The sequence below is a fragment of the Pogoniulus pusillus genome, chromosome 8, assembly GCF_015220805.1.
Source record: "Pogoniulus pusillus isolate bPogPus1 chromosome 8, bPogPus1.pri, whole genome shotgun sequence".
Lineage (NCBI taxonomy): Eukaryota > Metazoa > Chordata > Aves > Piciformes > Lybiidae > Pogoniulus > Pogoniulus pusillus.
Window position 1 is genome coordinate 32,258,652 of NC_087271.1, and position 26,162 is coordinate 32,284,813.

The 26,162-nt window shown below is 45.6% G+C and overlaps 1 long non-coding RNA gene across 1 annotated transcript; it reads left to right on the forward strand.

The window, feature by feature from the left end:
- The first annotated feature begins 3,248 nt into the window (after positions 1-3,248).
- LOC135177655 (uncharacterized) lies at positions 3,249-8,984 on the forward strand. Its single transcript, XR_010303123.1, has 3 exons — positions 3,249-3,589; positions 7,006-7,065; positions 8,529-8,984. It is a non-coding gene; the product is annotated as an uncharacterized LOC135177655 (long non-coding RNA).
- The last annotated feature ends 17,178 nt before the right edge of the window (positions 8,985-26,162 follow it).

Here is a 26,162-nt window from a genome sequence, read left to right on the forward strand (position 1 = left end):
AGCAGATTTTCAGATATGAAGAAGAAATTCTACAGTAAGCCCAGCTACAATGAGCTGTTCCATGTAGGAAAAAAAATCTAAGGGGAAAAAAAAAAGAGAGGATTGAGAGTAACAGTACACAAGGAAGAATTTTTCCAGAGATTTGAAACTAAAGGAGAGGAAACTCCATGGGGATATAGGGCTGTCAGTGTCCTCCAGGCCAGCATCACCATAAAATGCCATTTAGAAATGAAACAGATACCAGAAGCTTTCCCAAATACTGGAAATCAGGGAAGAGATGTTCACAAGGCTATTTTCAAATGTATCCAGGATGCTGCTGAAGCGCGCTATGAGGATGGAGATGGATAACTGGAGTGCAAATACATGAATCATAGGACAATGCAATGTACCAAAACCAAACCAAACCTAAAAGAACACTGGAAAAATGCTGAAAAAATACATGGCAATGTACTGATCTCAGGGTCCAGAGGTGTCACTACAAATAATGAAGTGCTGTCACACTTTTACTGACTTGAGAACGCACATGAAAATTACCCCAGGCTCTATTAGCAAGCACATGTGGACCTGAGACTACAACAAGGTTTAATATGTGCCAAGCCAGCAGCCAAATGGAGGCTCAAAAGTTTGATGGGGTACAGGATGATTCTGGGACACAATAAGCTATGGGACCTCCTTGTTCTATAAAGATGAGCAAAACTGGGAGGCACAAGAAAACTGCTAGCATTTTGTTGAGTTCTCAGATCTAAGCCTGGTAAATGAAATGTTTTTAGTAAAATAACAAGATTTTATGATAGTTTTCCAAGTAGTCATTTGACAGCTTTCCACAGATGGTCTGAAGTATGTAAGAAAATACAAGACAAGTAAAAAATTCCTATTCTAACCTCACAGCATCCTTAGGTGCTCTCTCTCAGATGTACATCTTCTGCATGTCCTGCAGCAACAGTCTAAATGTTATGACTTCGTGACCACTAGGAGTTTTGAGGTGGTGAGATGAGGCTGGAGAATTGAAAGCAGAAGAAACCTAGCAAGAAAGAGCAATGTTCCCAGTAGGAAAACAGACTGTGGAAATGCAAGGCCTTGCAAGGAAAAGAGAGGAGTAGTGCAGGTGATATTAGCAGCTCTCAAGTGTACCCAGGAGAAGGTAGAGGTTGTCTGAGATGCAAGATGGAGATACACCCATTAAGAGTTGGGGTCAGCACAATTGTAGGTGCTAGCTAAAGCCTCTAGGCAGATGAAGTGGTCTTCATAAGGCACCCCAGGGGACATCTGTGTCCTTTACATGGGAGGAAGGAGAGGGCAGGAGTTCCAGAGGCTCACAGACAGAGAAAGCAGGGCACAGGTGGTAGCAAAGAAGGATGAATAATGTGCCTCAGGTGGAGATGCAGGGAGGACACTGGGGCACCTGATCCAAAGGGGTGTGTGGAAACAGAGGAGGTCACAAGAGGAAAAGTGATTCTGAGAGTCAGGAGAGAATATGACTTCAGAGGAAATTTGCAGTCAGTGACACCAAAAGCCAGATGTATGGGGACAGAGGAGTGAGAAGGTGGGAAAGACGATGGTGCAAGCCCTGGAATAAAGGTACAGAATCAGGGCTGTTGAGCTGAGTGGAGTTGGCTGTGGCACTGGATGGAATTTCCCATTCAGAGAGCAAGGAAGAAGAAAGGTCATAGTGAGATTTGAGGCCAGTGTGAGATTATAACATGCTTTCCTTGGAGACACTAATGAAGAAGACTGGAGGAAAGTAAGGATTTTGAGAGGTAAAGGCTAGAGTAAGACTCGAAGTACAAGCTATCAGGAGGTGGGAAAAGTAGTTTCTGAGGTATCTGAAGAGACAAGAGCAGCAAATAAGAAATGTTGACCATGTAAGAGCCAGGGAGAGTACAGGAGTGGAGTAAGGCTGCCTCAGTTTTGGGAGAAGCTGAAAGTGTCCTGCACAGGGTTAGAATAAAGAGGAGGACTGTATGAAGGAGTAGCCTGAGGTGGTAGGCATGGTGTCTAAGAGAAGGGAAACTGGAGAAGGCCTGGAGAAGGGATGGAGGAGACATGCTAGGTAAGATCACAGAAGCTGTGAGAAATAGGGAGGTGAAGAGGAAGGAAACAGTACAGCAAGACTTCGTGTGCTTGAGGACTGCAAGAGAAAAGGGAATGGGAGTCAAAAAGCAGATCTAGTGTGAAGGTGGAAAGGGTGGAGGGATGGAAATATTCCAAGGTAGGAGGAAGGGGGGAAGATGAATAGACAAATTATAGCTAATACAGTAATTAGCTGCTACATCAGTTATCTGATTGTTGTCCAAAAAAAAGAGGATGAGGCAAGGAACTCATGAGCAGCACAAGGACCACATGATGAAGCCAGCAGAGCAGGCAGGCAGAGGAGCATTGGTGGGCCAAGCTCACCTTGGCTCAGAGGCAGCAGCAGATCCTGGGGCTCTGGTTCCTATGGTACCATATTCAGGCAAATGAAACAAGTGTGCAAATGCAGTAGTGTTAGCAGGGGACAGCTTGGTATGTTTTCCTGTCATGCTGCCCAGGGTGGGAGCAGACCCATGCACCACCCTTGGGTATCAGGGCTGCAGGACACTGCCTCTGTCAAAACCAGCACAAGTTACCAGCAAATTTTAAGGCTGAGCCTCCTCACTGCTGAGAAACAGATTTCTTGTTCTCTTTCTCCTCACCCTATGCATCCCAAAACCCAGCAGAACAAGAGCTGCTGAGCATCTTGTCAGCAGCAAGGTATGTGCATGCTACACAGAGAGGAGGCAGCTCTGCAGCACACTCTGGACTGAGCAATGGGAGAATGAGCATTCCTCCCTCCAGTCCCTCATGCCCATGCACCATGGGGCTGGGGTCTCAAATCTCCGGTGCCCTGACTCAGCCAGGTCTGCTTCAGCTGGTACATACCTCCAGACACCTGCAGTGTGTCAGTGCCTTCCAAAGAGGCTGTCACAGTGCAGGGCCAGTCTGCCTACAGCAGGCAGGAATAGCACACATTTTCCACAGGCTGGGCCCTTATTCTTCACTCAATAATTTTGGGCATAATTCTCCCTTCATCTCCTATTGCATCGCCTGTAACTAACTAGCACTTTGGGTGTGCAGCTACTCCACAGCATTCCTCTAATGCCCTACACTAAGCAGCTGGAGGCATAGCACAAAGGCCATTTTTCTTCTGTTCCAAGGAGCAGTGTTTCCTAATCTACTGACTCCCAGCAGGAATGATAGCCCTAATGGGTGCTTGGCAAGGATGCTGCATGGCAAGGATGCTGCTCGGCAAGGATGCTGCTCCGTTTGTCTTCGAGAGGCACCCTGGTGGCAGAGGAGAGATTTGGTGGGAGGAGGCCAACCCAGCCAGGCAATGTTATCCCGGCTACTCCCTCTCACCTCAGAGCAGCCTTGCTCCTGCATGAGTTGCATCAGCCCTGCAAAGCGCTCGGGGTTTCCGTGGGTTACACAGGTCACGCCGAAGTGCGGCGGCATCGGACAGCAGAGGGAGCTCGGGGAGAGGAAGAAAAGCAGGCGAAGCCTGGCAGCAGCTGCCCCAGGAGAGGAGCGAGGGGTTTCGCACTGCTATCTGCGGGGGCTCTGCTGCACCCAGGTAAGGGAGCTTTTAAACAACACAAAGGGATGTGAAAGAAAGGGGCCCGAGAGAGGGAGAAGCGGCTGAAAAGCACCCACCATGGAAACGCAATGCCAGAAGAGCTCTAGCTATAAAAAGATAGAGGAAGGCAAGCAAAAGAAGTGTCTGAGTGCTTTTTCTGTTGGAAGATTTAAGACTTAGGCTAACTTCAGGGTGTTCAGTGCTAAATAGCTCAAAGCGGGAGGAGGGTATCTTAGTTACTCAGGGAGTGCTTTCTCTGTATTTAAATGTTAAAAAGCTCTGGCTACAATTCCCCCCCGCCCCCCAGTGCTCTTGTGTATGGAGCACTGTTCTCAAGTCAAATTTCAGAACGTTTCAGAGACATTTTGAGACACTCTGGTGCCAGGAATTCACACCAGGATCAAAGCAAAGCAGTGAACATGCCTTTGTGGCTGTGTAAATGCATCTACTGGAAAATGATGGCCATTTCTGATGCACATGGGATAATAGCAATACCAACCAGCCACATAACGTCACTTGCAAAGCCAGAATGTGGACATGATTCTCTAGCCACAGAGACCTGAGCAGGAAAATAAATATCCTAGTCTTTCCATCCCTTGTTCCCCATAATCCTGGGGTACAGCAGAAGAGCAGACATGATTCATCTTACAGTCTTTGGGCATCTCAGGGGAAAACCACCCACTAATTTCAGTTTCTGATGTCAGGGTATATAATTAACCTGACAAAGCAAAATGTTATTTTGGGTTAAGGCGTGATCAGACCTTCTTTATCCCACGACCTTTTCCCAAGTGGTGATAAAGTAAGCTGGAGGTGCTTGGGGGCAGGGGAGATACATGTTTAGCTGTTTTATGGTGACTATACAATGTTGGCAGTGAATTCACTGCTGTGTAATACATAGTAGTATCTCCAGTGCTTTCTCCAACTTATTTCCTACATAGTAGTATCTCCAGTGCTTTCTCCAACTTATTTCCTACATAGTAGTATCTCCAGTGCTTTCTCCAACTAATTTCCTACATAGTAGTATCTCCAGTGCTTTCTCCAGTTGATTTCCTACATAGTAGTATCTCCAGTGCTTTCTCCAGTTGATTTCATACGTAGTAGTATCTCCAGTGCTTTCTCCAGTTGATTTCCTACATAGTAGTATCTCCAGTGCTTTCTCCAGTTGATTTCCTACATAGTAGTATCTCCAGTGCTTTCTCCAGTTGATTTCCTACATAGTAGTATCTCCAGTGCTTTCTCCAGTTAATTTCCTACACAGTAGTATCTCCAGTGCTTTCTCCAACTAATTTCCTACATAGTAGTATCACCAGTGCTTTCTCCAGTTAATTTCCTACATAGTAGTATCTCCAGTGCTTTCTCCAGTTAATTTCCTACACAGTAGTATCTCCAGTGCTTTCTCCAGTTGATTTCCTACATAGTAGTATCTCCAGTGCTTTCTCCAACTAATTTCCTACATAGTAGTATCTCCAGTGCTTTCTCCAGTTGATTTCCTACATAGTAGTATCTCCAGTGCTTTCTCCAGTTGATTTCCTACATAGTAGTATCTCCAGTGCTTTCTCCAGTTAATTTCCTACACAGTAGTATCTCCAGTGCTTTCTCCAACTAATTTCCATTCAAAGTAAACAGAGAGAAGGGAGAATGATTTGTAGATTACAGTAACCTGTTTCCCTGTCACTGCACATATGTGGAATACTCCTTCTTTATCTTTGAGCAGGAGATGAAGCAGGTTTTAAATGAGCATGCTGGTTGCCACAGCAGCTGTGGATAGGAGGCACAGGAATACTTGGAATCTTGAAGGTGTTTTGTATTGGAGTGATGCTGAATGGAGAGTGGCTAATTGCAGAACCACAGAATTGTTTGAGTTGGAAAAGACTTCTGAGGTCATCCTGGTTGATTCTATGATTCTATAATCACAGTTTCAGCAAATGGCATATTTGGGTTTGCTCTCATGGTACTTGAAAAAGCATTGGGAAGAGGATTAGAGAGGTAGAATTACATGTTGTTGATATGTCTTCCCTTGGATAGAGTCTCCAGAATGGAGCAATTGATTTTGTTTGATCTGTAACATGTACACACAGCCAGCAGAAACTGCCATGGCTGAAGTGAAAAGATGATCTTGGAGGTCTCTTCCAACCTGGTTGATTCTATGATTCTGATTCTATGATTCAGTGAGTGTAGCCATGTGCTGGAGTTTAAGACTAGTGTCTCAACTGTAAATTGCAAATAAAAGTTTCTGAGAGAATTTCAGAGCCATGTCCCAAAAGGGGCTGAACAGAAGAGATATATTTATCTCATTTCACTGGTTTATGATTTTCCTATATAATCTGAGGTTGAAAGTCTTCTTTCTCTTTTGCTTGCTTTTCCCACTGTCTCTTCCTCTGGCCTTACCTGCTCTGTGCTGATTGTTGTTTAGGCTATGGTAAGAAAAGAGAGATAATACTGTGTCAGTCTGGGCTTTGTCTGGGGAGGATAGCTGGGTTATTGTCTAGCTGTATATGTATTTGTATTTTTTTTTTTGTGGGGGTTTTTGATTGGTTGGTTTTAGGTGTCTTTATTTGTTTGGGGTAGGGGACGGGGTGTGTGTGTGTGTGTGTGTGTTGTTTAATATATTTAGCCTACTGTGATGGTTTGGGAGTTACCTGCCCCTCCACTCTTAGGAAATCACCCTGACTAGACTCAGCCAAGCTGAAAATTAGATTGAAGCTTTATATTTACAGCTTAGCACAATATACGAGCAGGTATTTACAATCTATACAGAAATATACAAGCTAAAAAGTAATACAGAAACACAACAGCCCTCCCAGAAACCAGAGTCCCCAGGAAGAGCTTCCAGCCACCCTACCACCTCCCTTCCACCTTTCTACCTTATCCCAGACTTTGCCTTACATTCAAGGTGAGTTTGGAGAATTGGCATGGGGGATTAGGAAGCAGAGGGATTAGTTACACAGACAGCAGGTTAGAGAGAGAAGGGAGGCAACCAGAGACAGAGAGCAACTGTGTAATCTGTATTTATGTTCTTGTTTTTAATCCATCTCAGCAAGCCTATGAGTGAAGTAGACATCACCACTGTTTCCTTTTCACTGCCCACAATCTAATTCCTCTTACCAAAATATTCCAGCTGGCTTCAAACTAGCACAGCTACTTCTGTAAATAATAACTTTGTTTTACTTCCAAATTCTGGGTAGTGTAATTTACCTTTTGGGGGGTAAATTCCAAACTCTAAGTGATGTAAACCCCTCACACCATTTCAAGCAAAATCAGCTTCTCCTAATGCTACGTTGGCAAGCCTGGGTTCTGCAGCCTCCCAGACACAAACACAGCAGCCCTGCTGCAGCTGGTGAAGTGGGAAAAGAGCTCCAAGTCCCTGCTTAAGGATTCCCATTGTTAAATAAGCTTCCTCCACTCTCCTACAGAATGATTGGTGGTTTCTTTGCTCCACGGGAGAATAGGAAGCTACAGAGAAGGTGAAGCATGTAAGAAATTAGTTCTATATTATTCCCTTACCATTTTTCCCCCTGTTCCTTTTGTCTGGTTTTCCTCAACTGTTCTAGTGTGAGGTTTGTGGGTTTTTTTGTTTGTTTGGTTGGTTGGTTTGGTTTTGTTTTCGTTTGTCTGTTTTTCTATTTGCTTTTCAATGGTCCGGCTGAGTGGATCCTTAATCTACAGCCATTTGAACGACTGGAGATCTGCCACTTGCAGGACCTAAGAGTCTTGGTGCCACTATGTTCTTTTTGCCTTCCTCCTGCTGCTCAGAAAGCTGTGCCCAGCTGTGCACCTCATTATACCCTTGTGGCTAAGCTATTTCAAGAAAACTTCTACTAAAGAAATAACAAAACCAGCAGGCGCTTAACTACTGTAACTGTAGGACTGGGGAAGCAAAGGTTAAGTGCTAGCAGAGGTACAGATCAGCACGGCCAAATGGCTGAGAAAGCCAATCAAGCTCTGAAGAAAAGGTTTTCAGCCATGATTTGAAGAAAGAAATAACAGACTAAAATGGCCTGGGCAGGTAAATTGTTCCAGCTGGGATGCACAAGCTGTGAAAGCTGAAAGTCTGGGGGTTTTTTTTCAGTCTTACCCTGCTAATTATGGTTATGATAGAATAATAGAATCATTTCAGCTGGAAAAAGACCTCTAAGATCATCAAGTCCAACTGTCAACCCAACACCACTATGCCCACTAAATCACATCCTGAAGTGCCATGTCTACATGTGATTTTTTTAACAGCACCAGAGATAGTGCCCTGAGCAGCCTGTTTCAATGCATGGTCATTCTTCTAGTAAATAAATTTTCCCTTATACCCAGTTTAAACCTCCTCTGGGGAAACCTGAGGCTACTTCCTCTTGTCCTATCCAATAACCATATCACTACAACCTCCTTTCAGGTAGAAGAATAAGGTCTCCCCTCAGCCTCCTCTTCTTCAGATTTAACTACCCCACTTTAATCCCAGGATTTTAATTTTCATTTCCTATTCAGACTCCATGCTTAGCACTTTGTATTTGTGGAAAATAGAGTAAGCTGAAGAGGTAAAGATTGTAGAAGTAGTTAAGTGCAAAATCAACAAAATAGGGAGAGCTGAGCAGATGAAATGGACCAATGTAGTCACAGACCAACCTCCTATCACTTTGAGGATGGAAGAGTACTGGAACAGGCTGCTCAAAGAGGTTGTGAAGTGTGTCTCTGGAGGTGTTCATCACCTGCCTGGATGTGTTCCTGGGTGATTTACTCTGAGTGATCCTGTTCTAGCAGCATGGTTGGACTAGATGGTCCTACCCCAACCATTCTGTGACTCAGTGGCTTTGTGTTATTGCAAATGAAATAGAAGAACTGGGAGCACAATGTGGAGTCCTGGATGCAATTAGAAGGGGGAAGAAAACTTTTTTTTATCTAAAACAGTTGTTCTGGTGTTGTAAGACAAAGACACTCTTCCTTTTTTCAGCAGAAAGACAAGGCAAGGAGAGAGTGCCATCTTCTAGCCAGGAAGTTCAGAAGCTGGGACAGAGTCATGGCTCTGGAAGCTCTGGCCTAGCAAGGTCTCCAAGTCACAGTGCTTTTGGCATAGAGGTTACTGTGCCAGGCGTTTGAAAACAAGCATAATGGTGAAGTGTCTTCAGAAAAGTGGTAATGTGAGTCTGGATGACTGTTTAAGAGGGAGTTATAGCAAAGAAAATTGGATAGCACAAATTTAGAAAAACAAAAAATGATGGAATTATAAATGAACATGATAGGGACAATGTTGTTTTGCAGTGCTTTTTGTTGTGGAAAACCAGGCTGCTTTGGTTCTCTTGGTGTCTTTGGGATTGTCAGTCAAGGTAGCTAATGGAGAATTGTCTGACATAATTAGACTTTCCAAAAGCTTTGTCATTGCATGCTCATGACGAGACACACTGAGCTGCAGCAGCCTTGCAGTACAGAAGTGCAGTACAGAAGTGCAGCCCTTGGGTGAGAGGGCTCCCTCTCCACGCTGGAAGAGCAGAGACTCCGAGTCCTTGGCTGGGCCTCCACACAGCAGCCTCTCCACTCCCAGCTGCAAGCACAAGCAAGGCAGACCTCTGCCAAAATCACCCGACCTTGGGGCAATAAAAAGGCTGCCAACACATTCTCTAGTTTTGCCTGGAAAATTAGCTGCACTGCTGCTGTGGGAGGGCACGGAGGTGGCATTAATGGCTGACTGGGGGGCAAGTGGCAGATCGGGGCTGAGAAGTGTAACTGCATCCCCAGCCCCATCTTCCTGCCTATGTTGTCTGGATGAGCACCGTGGGCTGAACAGTTCAGCACTCAGAAATCCTTTTTCTTGGCACAGATGACCAGTATGCAAGTAATGTGACTCACACACTTCCTCCTCCTTATTTAAACTGGAGTATTCCCCTTCAAGCTTTGTCCGTTCCATGAAGCTGAATTGCTGTGTTTCTGGAGAGAAGAAAACCAGTCCCCCACCTGTATCTTCCTTCTGTGTTGCCATCTGTACTTCTTCCCAAGTAACTACTTCCTTTACCTCTTAGTATTTCCCTTCATCTTAAATTTGCATGGCAGAAAAATGTGTCAGTCCACTCAAAGCTAGGACTGCATTATTTCTCAGTTTCCTCACTGTTCTTGGAGGAACTGCTGGCACACATTATTTTTGGCACCATTTCTTCCTTATGTTCACCTTCTGCTGGTGTCCCTCTTGCACTTGGCTCCCTTGGACTGAGCTTGGACACCCACTAGGCAATGTCAAGCATATCTGAGATGCACAGGATGGCTGTCTGAAAGAAGGAAAGGAAGGACTGGAAAACAGATCAAAATGAATTATTAGCTTTTCAACATCATCAAGGATGGTGGACCTATATACTCTAAAAAGTTTTAATGATACAAAAATGAGGATAATGCTAATGTGGAAATATCTGACTTTTTCTTTGGCTAGGAAAGGTTAAAGCATTTGAACAATTGAAATCAAAATGCAGTTTTAAAAACAAACAGGGTAAATTTATCCTGTGAGGCATCTGGCTGTGTCATTATTGCTTGTTAACACAATCATTAACTCAGTCCTCTGAGCCACAGATGAAAATAACAATATGATTTTAATAGTAAAAGGGCTAACATCAAAACTGTGCAAGTGGAAAGAAGTCATTTTCCCTCCACTGTCTCTGTTTTTCTGGCACCTCTCTTAACACATGATGAAAAGGGGAGCTGATATGTACTTCTGCTGAAATAGCTCTATAGCAAGATAACAGAACAGCTGGGACACATATTTGCCCCAAACAGAGCTCTTCCATCATTTTAACTCTCCTCCTCTCTCTTCTATCCCACCCCAGCATATTCCAGACAGCCAGACCCAGGAAAACCATCTGGAAAGAGCTGCCCAAAAGCATTGAGGCTTGAGCCTCATATTGAGGAAAAAAACCACCCCAAAACCAAGCAACCCAGCACATGTTCTTAGGAGGTAAGTCTTTCACCCTTGTAACTGCCCCATCAGAAAGGAACCCTAATTTGATCTGAATCTACCTAGTTCCAGGTGTCTTCCGCCTCAGGTCCCTAGAGCTATTTGCTTGATTTGCTGGTGTGCCTTAGCCTAGCACAGTGCCTTGATTGCCAAGTGAATGCGGATTCAGCTAGCTCTGACCAGCTCTGCCGTTTGAAAAAAAGCCTTTTTCTTCCGCTTGAATCTCTCTGCCAGCTGCCTGCGACTCAGGATTTCCCAGCCAACAGCTCTCCTTAGTATCCCTTTTCACTTGCCTTGATGTTTACCAGATTGGACGACTTCTGTCTGTGTTAACCCTACATCACTGTGGATCTACGCTACACGCAGCTTGGGCACCATGTCAGAGCAAAAAAACCCAAACAAATAAACAGGTAATAAATTCACCTTAAGGAGGAAGCAGCAAGATCTAACATGCTAGCCAAAAATAATGCAAGCCTTGATGATCTCACAGAAGAGAGTAACTAAGGGCCAAGCGAAGGTATTAAAAAAATCAAAGCTTAAAATAATTGACAGCTAAATATGAACTCCACTAAAGTTCTCCACCAGATGAAAATGCTGCTATGAAAATAGTGATGAACAGCTGAGAGCAGGACAAGCTGGCCTGGTTTTCTCTGCTCTCAGAAGCTGAATTGTTGCTAAGAAGTGCTTTCATTTGCAACCCTAGGTAACTTTTACAGTCAGTTAGATCAGAAGGTCTGATTAAAAATGCTTCTAAAGGGGAGATTCTCAACCTTTAGAACGCCATAAAACTTTGGATGAGCACCTAATGGCCATTTTCCATCTCCAAAGTGAAGGAAACGTTGGAAGAATATTAGTATTGTTTTAATAATTCAGTTTGTGATCAAATTCAATATAGGTTCAAGAGCGATAGGTTACATCCAGTTACAATCCTCGCCGGGTCTGGTTACTTGTCAAGTCAATGTTCAGCAACGACTTCAGGATATTTTGCCATTTCACTTAAATGAAGGATAAGTTTCTAATGATTTTGGGGTGCCAGTTTGACTCCTTCTGCAGTGTGCTGGGTTCAGTCTCCGGGGCTGCAGTGGAGGAATTGGTCCCTGCGACCCAAACAGCTGTTGGCTCTCTCCTCCTCCCCCCAGACTAAAGCTGCCTTGGACTTTCTGCTTCCCTACGGCTCGAAACAGATTCAAGAAAAGAATTCCTCTCCTCGGTAACATTTTATTAATTAAAAACTGAGTTTAACTTGTCACTGGTTTAGTTACCTCGCGTAGCACACTCCATTTACCGGCACAAGGAGAATAATGCGATTCTAGAAGCCATCGGTTTTGCCACAGACGCCTTGCTTGTCACTGCTACCGCTCCAAGACGTGCCTCGCAGACAGTGCTCGGCATCCCGGCGCAAAGCTCCGCATAGGGACTTGCTCGGGCCGCGCTTAACACGCCCCCAGCTCCCCCGCGCCCATGCGCCTGCAACCCCGAGCCCCCGTGGGCACCTGAGCTGGGCAGCTGCGCGGGGGGCGAGCGGGCGGGCTCGCCTGGGCTCTCACATGCGCGACGCCGCGGGAGCCATTGGCCGCCGCTGGGCCGCGGGCGGCGCTCTCGGGTGCGGGGCCGGCCCCCGCTGCCGGTGCTGTCCGTGCGCCGGCCCATGCTGGTGTGTGTTGCATGCGGAGAGCGCGCTGCGGAGCGCTGCTAGGAGCCGAGCCGAGCCGACGCTGCTGCGCCCGTCTCCGCGGCTCGCATGGCAGCTCCGCGGGAGTGAGCGCCCCGGAAAAGGTCTGTGTCCCTACGGCGCGAACCACGCGGCACGGCCGGCCGGCTCTCCGGGTGCCCCAGCCCGTGGGGCCGTCCCTGAGGTGAGACGCGTGTGGGGCTGGCGGGAGGCGGTAGGGCAGGCATCAGAGAGGCTGCTGAGAAGAAAGAAGAGAGGGTGGCATCGGCACTGGCACCGTACCTGCCGCTGCTTCCTCCACGCGCTTTCCGTCGTACTTGCCTTCCTCTTTTTATCTGCGTTCCAAACGGCCTGGAAGGGTGTGCTGGTGTTGTTGCCAGCGCCGGTGTGTCTCGGGGGCTTCTCGGCCCTTTACAGCAGCCACCAGTGGGACCCCGAGGAGCGCTGTGGCGCGGCGCAGTGTCTCGCCATGGGTGCGCATCCACGCTGGACGTGCCCGCATGTGCGGGGGGCCAGCGGGGCCCGAGCTCTGGCGTGCCGGGCGGCGGCGGTAGTGCGCTCAGCCCCCCCTCCGCGTCCACAAAATGCCGCTGGAAAAAAGCGAGCCCCCTTTTGAGACCCGTGGCGTTTACTCCATGCGGGGACCACCAGCTGTGGGTCTTTTGTATGGTGTCAACTGTTCTCCGTGCCGCACCACACGCAGATTAAAGAGGCCTAAGCCAGTCAGTAAAACATATCTCGAGGACAAAACCAGCCCTTGTCAACATCAGCCGTGTTTTTTTCGAGGCATGCCTCCTCCCTTCCCCCAGCTGCCCGGTACGTGGCAATATCGACTCTTGCTCCGTGAGGATCCCTGAGCCTAGCACAGCAGCTCCTCTGTCTTGCAACCTCCATTTCCCCCCCGTCCTCGTTATCAGTGCTGCCACTGCTGTTACACACGAATTCGAGCACACAAAGCTTGTGGCTTGCCCAGCATCCTTTAGGGAAGCTGGTCTGCGGTCGGTGGGGGGGGATGCGGGCTGTGCATTTGCAGCCCGTGCCAGTTTCTCTTCTGGACGTTCCCAGTGTGTAAAAACCATGAGGTAGGTTGCTCAGACTTGAAAATGGAGGACGGTAGTGGTAACCAGCCTGTTGTTTGGTGGAGTAAGTCTCAGCAGTACTTCCTGTAATGGTGGTGCTGAAAGTGAGCTTTTACTTGGTTTAGTTGCTGGTGCTGGAATGAAACCTCTTCAGTGATAGCTTTGGGATACTAGCTACTCATAAGCAGTGTTGGAGCTTCGGGACTTAAAAAAAAAAAAAGGGAAAAAGAGAACCATTTTGTATTTTTTTTTATTAAATATTATGCCTGTCAGCTGTGCTAGGAAGGGATCCTATTTTCTGCCTCTTAAAACTGAAGGTAGGGAATGAGAGAGGATGTTAGGATGTGAGAAATTTGCAGGAACGGAACAGAGACTGATGAGCTCTCAAAAAACAGCACTCTCATCCCAGGCGGTATAACTAAATTCCTGTCTGTGTGTCTTTTAGAGTTCTTTTTTTTTAACCTCCCTCTGCCCTTTCCTCAAACTTTGGTTGAGGATTGGTAATATAGAAGGTTAGTGTGGTTTGCTCTTGGTTGCTGTCTTAAATTAATCCCCAACTCTTGGTGAGAGACCAGGTTCGTGTTCGTTCTTTGTGATTTAGAAATCCCCCCCAAACCATCCTGAACGATGAATATGCTCTTCAGGCTATCTATTCTGTACACCATTTTCCTGATGTTTCTGAGCAAGCACTGCCTATTAAGTAAATTTCATTTGGTGCTTTGCCTGTGTTTTGCTTAGTGTGAAAAACACTTGTGTGTTATGTCTGCTCTGTTTTCTTACACCTAATGAGCAATACAAAGTTTACAAAGGCTGTGGTAACGTGGGGAAGGGAGCAGCATTAAGCAGTAATTTATTTTCTGAGATTCAGATATGCACAATGCCAGTCTTGGCATCCTTGGTGGGGGGGACAGTAAATCTGTCCAGCGTGTTCAGATCTAAAACGGCAGCACTGACAGCAGAGAAAGTCTGTGTGTTGCTGTCACAGGAAGGTGGTAATTATTAATAGAACCAACCTCTGTAGTAACAATGCAAAGAGTGAAAGCGCTTAGGTGCTTACTGAGGAAGGATTAACTAGTGTGTGTTGCAGTGATACAGCCAAACATGAAACACAGTTCTTGTATTCCAGCTTCCTTGGTCTTGTGTTCGTGTTGCCTCAGATAAGCCTCTCTCTTCTGTAGCAGAAGGTAGGTGGTGGGGTGGAGGTACCACAACTGCACGTTTTGTGTGTGGACACAAAGCTTTCTTGACTTTCTTGCATGCTAAGAGACAATAAGAAAAAAGCCGATGCTGCTGGTGATGCACTTGCAGTAGGTCCTGCCAGTGACAGGAGGGTAAGGGTGAACGCTAGTGGAAAAAATGATACATACATCCCTGTGGTCAAAAGTGTTTGTAGCCATGTGTGTGGTGGCTTGCTGCAATTTTTATGAGAAGTGATTGTACTGAAATTTCCCACTCTGACATTCTTTCAATTTCTCCTGGTCCTCTTGTTCCTTCTGTGTGTTGAGGTCCCAATTCAAAGTCTGTTGAAGCAGCAGGACTAAGTGGATTTTGAATCTGGTCCTCCATCACTAGGCTGAACATCTTTCCTCCGCCTTGTGCTCTCTGAAGGCACTGGCTGCTTTGCTAGTTCCTCTTGCTGCACACCAGTGGGCTGGCTTGGGATGTCTGGCTGGCAGAGTGCTGACTCAGCACTTCAGCCAAGAGTCACCCTTTGCTTTCTTCTGCACCACTGAGAGCCAGAAAGAAGTGGTATAGGTACACAGGCACTATCACCACTGTAGGATGAATTAGTGTTCTGATGCTTAAAGTGTTTAATCAGTGTGGGGCTGGTAAGGGCTGTTGTGCTGAGATGTAGCTTGAGTCACAATTGATGTCATGGGGAAGCCCAGTAAGCCAGTTTCTCAATGGGATGCAAGAAGTAGAGAGTTTTAGAGTTAGCTTTTTGCCAAATAATGAATTCTGAAGGTTTTAAATTTATTAAAAGAAAATAAAAATTGTAAAATTGCTATAGAACTGTGAACCTCACTTAGTAGTATTCGTGTTGTGCTCAAATGTCTATAAAGTAGAAAGAGCAAAACATGCTATTTCATTTTCTCTTTCTTGCTATCATTGAAACCAGATTACATAGCTCTTCTTTTTCTTCTTGTTCTAGTCTTGTTTTCCTTACATTTTGCCTCTTGGGGGTGGGAAGTTTATATCCTATTTAAAATAATGTTGCCAATGTATTGAGGAAAATCATAGAATCAATCAGGTTGGAAGAGACCTCCAAGATCATCCACTCCAACCTCTCACCCAGCCCTAGACAGTCAACTAGACCATGACACTAAGTGCCTCATCTAGTCTTTTTTGAACACCTCAAGGGATGGCAACTCCACCACCTCCCTGAGCAGCCCATTCCAATGGCAATCACTCTCTCTGGCAACAACTTCCTCCTAACATCCAGCCTAGACCTCCCCCGGCAAAACGTGAGACTGTGTCCCCTTGTTCTGTTGCTGGTTGCCTGGCAGAAGAGACCAACCCCCACCTGGCTACAGCCTCCCTTCAGGTAGTTGTAGACAGCAATGAGGTCACCCCTGAGCCCCTCCTCTTCTCCAGGCTAAACACCCCCAACTCCCTCAGCCTCTCCTCACAAGGCCCCTCAGAAACTTTACATTTAGATCAAGGCTTGTCTGTGCTTTAGCATAACCATCATTTTAACATGGTGAGTTTTCTGGGGGTGGACTGCTTTTATATACCAAGCAGTGAAGAGTCTGGAGACTTCACTCTAGAAAGACTTGTGCATGTGATTAACTTTCCACACACATACAGTCTCATGAGCATGCATGCATGCATAAGGCTCTTCTGGTGTCTTGGTAAAGGTGCTTGATCTCTTGAAAGTGTTTGTTACTGGCTGGGATGTTGAAATGCAGAGAATAATGTTTGTGAAATACAGCTTTCTAGCAGGTACCAGCATTGTATTTGTAAAGGTGATTCTAATTACTGTTTCAAAACTGTTTTGAACCTCTTACCTTGAGAGTACTTTCAGACACGTTTTACCAAAGTTTAACTTGCTTGTGCTGGGGATGGGTTTGGCTCAACATCTTTTGGCCTAATCAAATAGAGTGCAATTTTTTTTTTCAACCATATAACAAAGAATAGGTACTGATTGCTTGCCAAACAATTTTTCCCATCAGAGGTTCCAAACAAATTTAGGGAAGAGCAAAGCCAGTATTTCTAGTGTTTAACTTCTTGAGAATCATCTTGGGTTTTGGCATGATAAAGTTGGTGCGTCACAAGTCAAATTGGCACTTTCTCATATAATCAGTGATACTCTTTCTGTATCATTAGTTTCAACTGACACTGTTTCAGTATTTGTTTCACCACAGATTTCGTTCATTAAAAGAATTGAAGCTCTTCTTGCTTATTTCTGTATTCTCTTCAGCTGTATTCTTCCAGTCTTGAAAGAGCAGGTTCCTGTCCCCCTTTAGGATAAGGAAAGGAAGAGAAGCTTAAAGACCTTCATGTAGCAGTTGCCAGAACGTCCAGGGAGATATCCTTGGAAGGAGTGAGATATATCCTTGGAAGGAGGAAGCTTGTTTTCCTGGAATCAAACCAGCATAAAGCCACTTTAGCCCAACACTTGGAGGTGAGCAGTAGTATGGGAAGAGAGTATGGTTGCACCAGGGACCTGTTTGTTGGCACTGTTTGGAAAAAGACTTTCTTTTTGATTCTTCCTCTTCAGGTATAAACCAGGGTATGAAAACATATTCCTGTAGTCTCAAATCTGTTGCTACCTGTAATTTTCCTTGTTTCTGCTTGATCTCTTTCCTCAGGAAAAAAAAAATCACTTTTGAGATTGAAGTAGTTGTGATATTCAAGACTTCAGGAACAATCATAGTGTAAAATGGAGCCTTCCCTTAAGGAAGGAGGAAAGTTATTGCTCAGTTTGTGTTTTTTTTCACAGATCCCTTTTTTTGGTGAGGGTAGCTCTGATGGAGCAGCAGGTAAAATAAGCAAGCTGAATGCATGTGGCAGCCAACAGATAAGGCTAGCAATCACCTCTATTCACCACGGTCCTACATTTTGTATTGTGTGATCAACAGAAGGAATGGTTTAGTTCTTGTCACCTGTCTTGATCCTCATTAGTGTTAAAAAAAGAACTATCTTTATATGGTCTTTTTGTTAAGAGTTAGGCATCTTAGGTGTTCTCTCTTATCACAGAATTAGCCAGGTTGGAAAAAAACCTCTAAGATCAAGTCCAACATATCACCTAACCCTTCTAATTAACTAAACCCATGGCACTAAGTGCCTCAGTCAGCCTCCTCTCAAACACCTCCAGGGATGGTGACTCCACCACCTCCCTGGGCAGCCCATTCTCATGGCCAGTTGCTCTGTGAAGAACCTCTTCTTAACACCCAGCCTAAACCTGCCCTGGCATAGCTTGGGGCTGTGTCCTCTTGTTCTGTCTCTGGGTGCCTGGTAGAAGAGACCAACCCCTGCCTGGCTACAGCCTCCTTTCAGGTAGTTGTAGAGAGCAACAAGGTCTCCCCTGAGCCTCCTCTCTTCCAGGCTGAACAAGCCCAACTCCCTCAGCTGCTCCTTGTAGGGCTTGTGCTCCAGCCCCCTCACCAGCCTTGTTGCCCTCCTCTGAACACATTCAGGCACCTTAACATCTTTCTTAAATTGAGAACTGGACACAGTACCCAAGGTGTGGCCTAACCAGCACTGAGTACAGGGGCAGAATGACCTCCCTGATCTTGCTGGTCACACTGTTCCTGATACAGGCCAGGATGCCATTGGCCTTCTTGGTCACCTGGGCACACTGCTGGCTCGTGTTCAGAAGGTCCTCTTTGAGGGAAAATGCAGGAAAAGGCAATGAAAGAATTCTCAGACCTAAGGGGTGGGCTTAACAGGTAGTTAAATGTTTTCACTACCTATTCCTGTCAAACATCTCTTCAAACCATTTGCTGTGCATTTAAATTAGAAAAAGAAATGACACATTTTCCAAACTGGGGTTTTAAAATCCCTCTAATATTCACTTGCTCTCAGGACTTTTTTTCTCCAGGCCATGTCTCCTGATCATTTCCTTTGTATGTTGAGATCAGGGATGGGGACATCTAAATAGAGATGTCTCATCTATGACATTCAACATCGAGCTGAGAAATGCAGTGAGACTCACAGCAGGTGTACTGGAGCATCTGCTTCATGGACCCTTTCCCTGAATTAATGATGTAAAAATACAGACAGACAGGAATAAAGTGAACATGAAGGCTTGTTGTAGCCCAGCAATGAAGCAGCAGTGCAGGCTTCTACCTACCCCCGTGGAACTTAATGGCTACTATGCCACAGCCAAGATGCAGGATTTTGGTGTTGTGTTGTTTTTTCTTGTGGCGTTTTGTTCTCTCATTTGGACTTCATTCTTTATAAGTTAAAAATGAGAAACTTATCTATAAAAGGTGTTGATGAGTGCTGTTGGGTTCTACAGAAGCCATAGCTGATGCACCTCCTGTGTTTTCACGCCTGATCAATGCTGCAGGTACCACCATGCCCACTAAAAGCAGCCCTGCTTTGTTGGGTGGACTTTCTTTAAAGCGCTTTATTCCTGCTGTAGTGATTATAGCATGAGATTAGAGCTCTAACAGTTCTATAGGAGAAAACAAGTTCATAGTAAGTATGTATGAATATGATGTCTAAGTATCTCTGTTCATCAGCCATCCAAGGATGGGAAGAAAAGCAAACACACACTTCCAACTGATATGAGAACTTGTATGAAGAACACCTGAAATAAGTCTAGTGCAGACTTGAAGAGACTGATTTGCTAGAGATTGATGCAGTTCTATAATCTTGCAGTACTTTAAAGGCAAAAGAGAAGTTGGAAAAAATCTCCCTGGAGTTACCTGTACCTTGATGTGTGCCCATGCAAAGTTGATTTTGTCAAAATATAGTTCATTGTCTGTCTCAAATGTACTGCTTATACAAGACCCAGGCTTATACAACCATGATTTGCTAGTCATTGAAAATAACTTCTCCCAGGGGAAGTTTTTTTAACTGAATATTAATGTTTTATAGACAAGTATTATGTAATTGACATTTTGTCACCATTGCAGCCCAGCATGGAGGAACATGTTGAGCTGATGTCGTCTGGATTGTTCAGTAAGAATTTGTCCACTAAACCAAGGAATGATTAAAAAGAGTCCATCTTGGTTATTTGTACATAGTCCTTTCTGTACAGATCATGGAAGGAGAGGAAAAGAGTTACTCTATTCTGGCAGTCTCTGCAGTAAAACTTAGAAGTGTGAAAGGCAGTGCACTGGCTTGCTTTGTTTTCAAGTGCCACTATGGTTACAAACACTTTCCACATGCATTAGCAATTGCCTTCATGAAGATGCACGGAGGAAACAGACTTCGTGCTTAATCTGGCTGCTGTTTAGAAGTACGAACCCAGTAAGTCTACATACAGGGTTCCTCTCAATGGCTGCCATCCAGAAACTTTCATGTACTCGCTTTCTGCCTAATTAAATTAAGAAATAAATCCCGAACTATCTAGCTTAGAAAAGGAACTGACAAAGGGGAAATGGAAGTTCTCATGCACAAGTACTTTAAAGTAACATTTGCTGTTTTCTAAGCTGTACTAAATCTCTTCACTTGGCATCGTTGGCAGACACAAAAGCAAAACTGGCTTCATAATTGTGCTCCTCTCCTGGTATCCCTCTGACAACAAATGCATTAGCTCTTGAAACCAGGAGATGGAGGAGAGTAGATACGCAAATGCTTGTTGGTGCTGCAGAGACTGTGAGTTTGGTCAGTGGTAGTGCCTTGATGGAAAGTGTGTCTAATGTGAATAATGGGAGAAGAGTAATTCTTGGAAAGAAAATAAAGGTGGACTGGAAATTTGACAGAGGTATACTAATAATAAATCAGGGAAGTGAAAAATACAGTGGTATGGACAAGACTGTACCTGCTGTGCTTAAAATTTGTGGTTGTGTTGTGTTTCATTTTTAGTGTAATTTGATATAGGATGTACCTACTTTGAAAGATGAATTTAAGAGCATCCTTATTAGCATTAATTAGTTTAACTGAGATTTTTTTTTTAAACAATGAAGCTGCTGGGGCCAGTGTTACAGGAGCACAAAAATAGTAAAGCACGTAGTAAAGCCAGAAAATGAGGCGTGTGAATGTGCAAAACAAAATAGTGGCAGTGTGACAAAGGAAAAGAGATAGCAAAATTGTTAAGTGTGAGTAAATATAAGGTTTTAAAGGATGAAATTGTATGTACTGCTTGGCACTCGACAAGTGTATGGAACCTGTTTGTTTGAGGGAGTCTTGCCTCTGGAATCAGGGCTTCCATGCTTGCAGCTGAATGGCCAGGCTCTGCCAGCTTGCACACATCTTGGGGGCTTGTTGCCAAGTCATGCAGAGCCCTGTGCGGACACACGTATTAATGATGGTATATTTATTGGGTGGCTGTAATCTTACAGGTTGAATTGGTACAAGCCTAGTTTCAGCTGAATAGTTTTGCACCTGCCTAGTTTGTGTTGTGAAATTGCAGTCGATGCAGAGAGGTCCGGAGCAGCCTGATCGTGACTAGTATGCAGCTGGTGAGTGCAAGGAGCACAGAGTGCTGCTCCTCTGCTGTTTTGTTTCGTGAATCAAGAGAGGGTGGTGGCTCTTTGTGCTCTGAGAGCTTCTGCTTTCTGTCAGCCCAGCCATGTTAAGGCTTTTTCAGTATCTAATTATTTATCTGCTTGCTGTCTGAAGTTGTAAGATCATAGACCTGGTTTGCCATCTGCTAAAGAATGTCGTACTAGAGCTACCAGCAGCAGCCCCCTCTCTTGCTGCCTGTGCTTCAAACAGGTTAGTACATAGCACTAGGAAATTTTGCCTGCTTTGCCCAGCAAGGTTTGATCTGTTAATGTTGTGATTATATTCCTGACTTCTGCAATAAGAGAGGAAACAAGGAGATGTTTGCACAAAGTGCTGGTGCGTGGACAGAGGAAGACAGAGTAGCTGCAAAGAGAAGGCAAAAGTATAGACAGCTGCCAATATAAAGAAGGTATTGGGTGATATGTGTAAAAGCTAAAGTGAGGCTCTAGTACAGACAGTGAACTCAGCAGTGGGATCCTGCACAGGCTCGCATGGATTAGGAGCAATGCATAAGGTGCTCTCCTAAGGCAGTGTGGCTTCAAGACCAGCTGGAGCAAATTTGAGTTCATACTGTTTCTGAAAGGAAAGATCTGCCTTCTTATCTACCCTCCGCTGCCTGGTTGGGGCAGGATGCTTCTCTCAGGCATACAGCATGGGAGAGAGTTGGAGTGTTCAGCAGCAGGATGGCCACAAATCATCTTAAGTTGATTGCAAAACCTCAATCAGATAGTGGCAAAATGTGATATATCATAGAATCAGTCAGGGTTGGAAGGGACCACAAGGATCATCTAGTTCCAAGTCCCCTGCCATGGGCAGGGACACCCTACCCTAGATCAGGCTGCCCACAGCCTCAGCCAGCCTGGCCTTAAACACCTCTAGGGATGGGGCCTCAGCCACCTCCCTGGGCAGCCCATTCCAGGGTCTCACCACTCTCATGCTGAACAACTTCCTCCTCATGTCCAGTCTGAACCTACCTGTCTCCAGCTTCACTCCATTCCCCCTAGTCCTGTCACTCCCTGGTAGCCTAAAAAGTCCCTTCCCAGCTTTTTTGTAGGCCCCCTTCAGATACTGGAAGGCCACAAGAAGGTCACCTTGGAGCCTCCTCTTCTGCAGACTGAACAGCCCCAACTCTTTCAGTCTGTCCTGATAGGAGAGCTGCTCCACCCCTCTGATCATCCTCGTGGCCCTTCTCTGGACACGCTCCAGCATCTCCACATCCTTCTTGTAATGGGGGCTCCAGAACTGGATGCAGATATTTGTCTGTTTAGGTTACATGCTGCTTTTGACAATACTTCTGCAGTAGGTTTCTGTGCTTGTTTGGGGTTTTTCTCTTCTGTTTGTGGCATCTTTCCTATGTGGTGGCTTGTTGTTGTTCTTATGCAGCAACAAGGAAGGAAGATGACATTTTAACTGAAGTGATTGTCAAATGTCTGCTGTTGGCTGGATACTTGCGGATACATATAGAACTGAGAATTGTTCAGTTGTGCCAAAATTAAGCCTTTAATGACTGGAAATTGAGTCATTGAGTCAGTCATCAGCAAGTTTGCAGATGACACCAAGCTGGGGGCAGATGTGGCTGGGTTGGAGGGCAGAAGGGCTCTGCAGCGGGACCTTGACCGCCTGGACAGATGGGCAGAGTCCAATGGGATGGGGTTCAATAGCTCCAAGTGCAGGGTGCTGCACTTTGGCCACAACAACCCCATGCAGAGATACAGGCTGGGGTTGGAGTGTCTGGAGAGCAGCCAGACAGAGAGGGATCTGGGGGTGCTGATTGATACCCGCCTGAACATGAGCCAGCAGTGTGCCCAGGTGGCCAAGAGAGCCAATGGCATCCTGGCCTGCATCAGGAATGGTGTGGTCAGCAGGAGCAGGGAGGTCATTCTGCCCCTGTACTCTGCACTGGTTAGACCACACCTTGAGTCCTGTGTTCAGTTCTGGGGCCCCCCAGTTTAGGAGGGACGTTGAGATGCTTGAGCGTGTCCAGAGAAGGGCGACGAGGCTGGGGGGAGGCCTTGAGCACAGCCCTATGAGGAGAGGCTGAGGGAGCTGGGATTGGTTAGCCTGGAGAAGAGGAGGCTCAGGGGAGACCTTATTGCTGTCTACAGCTACCTGAGGGGTGGTTGTGGCCAGGAGGAGGTTGCTCTCTTCTCTCAGGCGGCCAGCACCAGAACGAGAGGACACAGCCTCAGGCTGTGCCAGGGGAAATTTAGGCTGGAGGTGAGGAGAAAGTTCTTCACTGAGAGAGTCATTGGACACTGGAATGGGCTGCCTGGGGAGGTGGTGGAGTCGCCGTCCCTGGAGCTGTTCAAGGCAGGATTGGACGTGGCACTTGGTGCCATGGTGTAGCCTTGAGCTCTGTGGTAAAGGGTTGGACTTGATGATCTGTGAGGTCTCTTCCAACCTTGGTGATACTGTGAAATGTTTCACTTATTAGTGGAGGTTTTTTCCTTCCCAAATACTGTGATTTCCCCTTTTCCTCTTTCTTTACAAAATTTGGAACAATTTATTCAAAACCATCTGATTTTTTTAATTTTTTTTTTTTTTTACTGTTAGCAAAAACTGAAAAAAAATTCTTTCCTGTTAAGTGCAACAGAAGTAATGTTTTCCTTAGTGGAAAAGATGCTTAAGTGACTGTATGAAGGTAGTCACATGTACATAGGATGTAGCATTTGCAGGTTTCACGTGTTCTACCTGAAACGCCAAATGTCATTGAGATTAAATTGGCCCTGGGTGATGCCAGCACGCCTATGTAAGCGGAGTCTAAGTCTTTCTTTGTGCTGAAGAGGTCTGAAAGAAAAGAGAAGTATTAAATAAGGAGCACATGTGCCACTTCTCTCATAACCCAGTCTCCCCTTTCTTTCCTTCCCTTTAATCTTCTCCATACCCGCTGTCCCCCATACTGACTCTCTAGCAGTGGATGTGTATTCTTCTGTCAGAGCAGATGTTTAAGTGAGGCATTGCTTTGTTTTCAATAAATTGTGATTGTCACTTCAAAAATGGGAGGGGGAGCTGAAAAAAGCATAGAATTCTTCAAGTAGGATTGGGGACAAAATTGACAAGGATTTCTGTGCCAAAAACTGCAGGAAAGGTTCCTGTATTGGTCTTGTCTCTGCCCAAGTGTCTGCTTTTGCACTGGTATAATTTTCATGAGAATGTCTACTTTAGGTTGCATTTTGGTGTGGGTTTGGGTTTTTTTCTTTCTTTCTTTGGTTTGAATTTTATGTCTGAGAAGCTTATGACTGTGTTTTGTTATTTGTTTTTTTCCGCTTCTCCTCCAGGTATGATCCAGCTCATGTGCTCAGGCTCTTCAGGGAAGGGGAGGGTGGTGGTGGTGAACCTCAGCAGTCTTGCATATTGTGATGCAGCTCTTGAAGACAAGCTGTCCTGTCCTTCCATGCCTTACCAAGCGTGGTGCTGCTGCTGTTTGGCCTCTCCTGACATCTTTCCTTTAAATGCTGATGCATTTTCAGAAAGTGCAGCTTTCCTCCTTTGGAGGTGGGAACTGCCTTTGCCTTCTCTTTTCAGAAACTGGTTTTTGCCTTTGAGGTGGCTGCTGAGGAGGGGTTGGAGAGCATGGCGAGCTCTGCTTAGGCCCTTCTTATGTGGGTCTCTGACCTTGTCAAAGTTTCAGAAACAGCTGAGGTGATTTGCCCTGTGGCTATGAGAGCAGTTTCTCTTAGAGCTGAAGTACAATATAAAGGTCTCTTCTGCAACCTGCTTGCTATGGACCTTTGTAAAGTATCTAATTTGAGCTTCTTTACTTCTGTGTATTTAAGCAAACTACAAGTCTCTGAAAACTCCATTTCCAGTGACGTGTGCTGTTAAAAGAGATTTAGTCCTCTAGAGATCATTTGACCACTCCAACCCCTTTGAAGGAGGAAGTTCTTCAGGATAAGTATTTTGTGCATTTGGCAGTATCTTCCCTGTCTCCTTATCCTGCATCCCTACTGCTAAGAAGAAACATGGAACAGCAGGTTCCTATTGACCTTTAAAATGCTCTCAGTGGAAAGCATGACACAGGGCTTGTTTCTGTGGGCTTCTGAGTGCCAGCAGGTGCCAACTCTGAAAAGGCCTTGAAAAATAAATTGAGAGAAGTGTGTATTGGTTTGGGGTTTTTCTTTGGCTGCAGTGGCCAGGGAGCAGCTCGGGTGAGTGAGTGCGCTGTTCTTGGCACTGGGCATAGGCAGAGTTGCTTTCCACTACAGCTACCACCAGCATGGCAGGGACAGGGCATGTAGCCAGTTGTCCCTTCCTCTGAGCCCTGTTCTTCATTTTGGGGGGGACTACACCCATTTGTGGCAAGGTGCTGCTGCAAGCTGGAGCTTACCAGCCTTGCAGCAAGCGCCTTTCTGTGCTGGCATTTGCATCCTGGTAGCAGCATGTAGTGGTTGACAGTGCTAGGGAAGGATTCGCACACAGCAGTGCAACTTAGCACAGCCAGGTCAGGAGAGGCATGGGGAGGGCAGAGATGCAGGGGTGGTAGCCAGCCTGTTGTGCATTGAGAGGCTTGTAGGGTTGTGCCTGTTGCTAGGGGACTTGTTTCAGTTATGGAGCAGCATCGGTCTGTGTAGCAGCTTTCTCAGTGTTTGTTGATTGGAGGCAATTACTGTAAAATACTTGATTTATAACGAGGCATACTTAATAAGCAGCAAAGTAAAATAAATACTCATGAATTACCTGCTGGAGGGTGGCTGTTCATTTTGCTGTGTTGTTGCTTTCCATCTGTGAACTCCGTTCAGCCCTGGAGCCTCTGAGTAACTGGTGGTAACGTGGCTGTGCTGGCGTCTTGGCTGGTGGAAATGCTGGCTAAAAGAGGAAGGGAGGGAATCTGTTTCTTCTCCATGTTGTTCATCCCAGGAATAGAGGTGTTTTCTGGGCAATTACTGATGGGATGGGATACTTGGCCTGGCATACTTGCATAATGCAGCAGTTCCAGTGTGATCGGAGTGGTTGTGTGGAGCACATGCAGTATGCGACTACCCCATAGCTGGAGTCTAGTCTAGCTTTTGTGGTGGTGTGTGGAAGTGGTGGCATAGAAATAGCAATGCTCTTGGTCTAGTTTGTGTGAGCCAATGTATTTAAGAAAATAAGGGAAATGGCAAATGTTAGTTTGAGTGATCTTTGCTTTTCAAGAACATGGCAGCTCTTTAAGTATTTCTGAAATGATTAAAATAAGACTCTGCTCACTCTTCCCCTGACATCAGGCACTGGTGGCAAAAGTTTGACTAACATCCTGCTTCTGTGTGACAGAGTTTTGGCATGTCTCTGAGGCTCCAC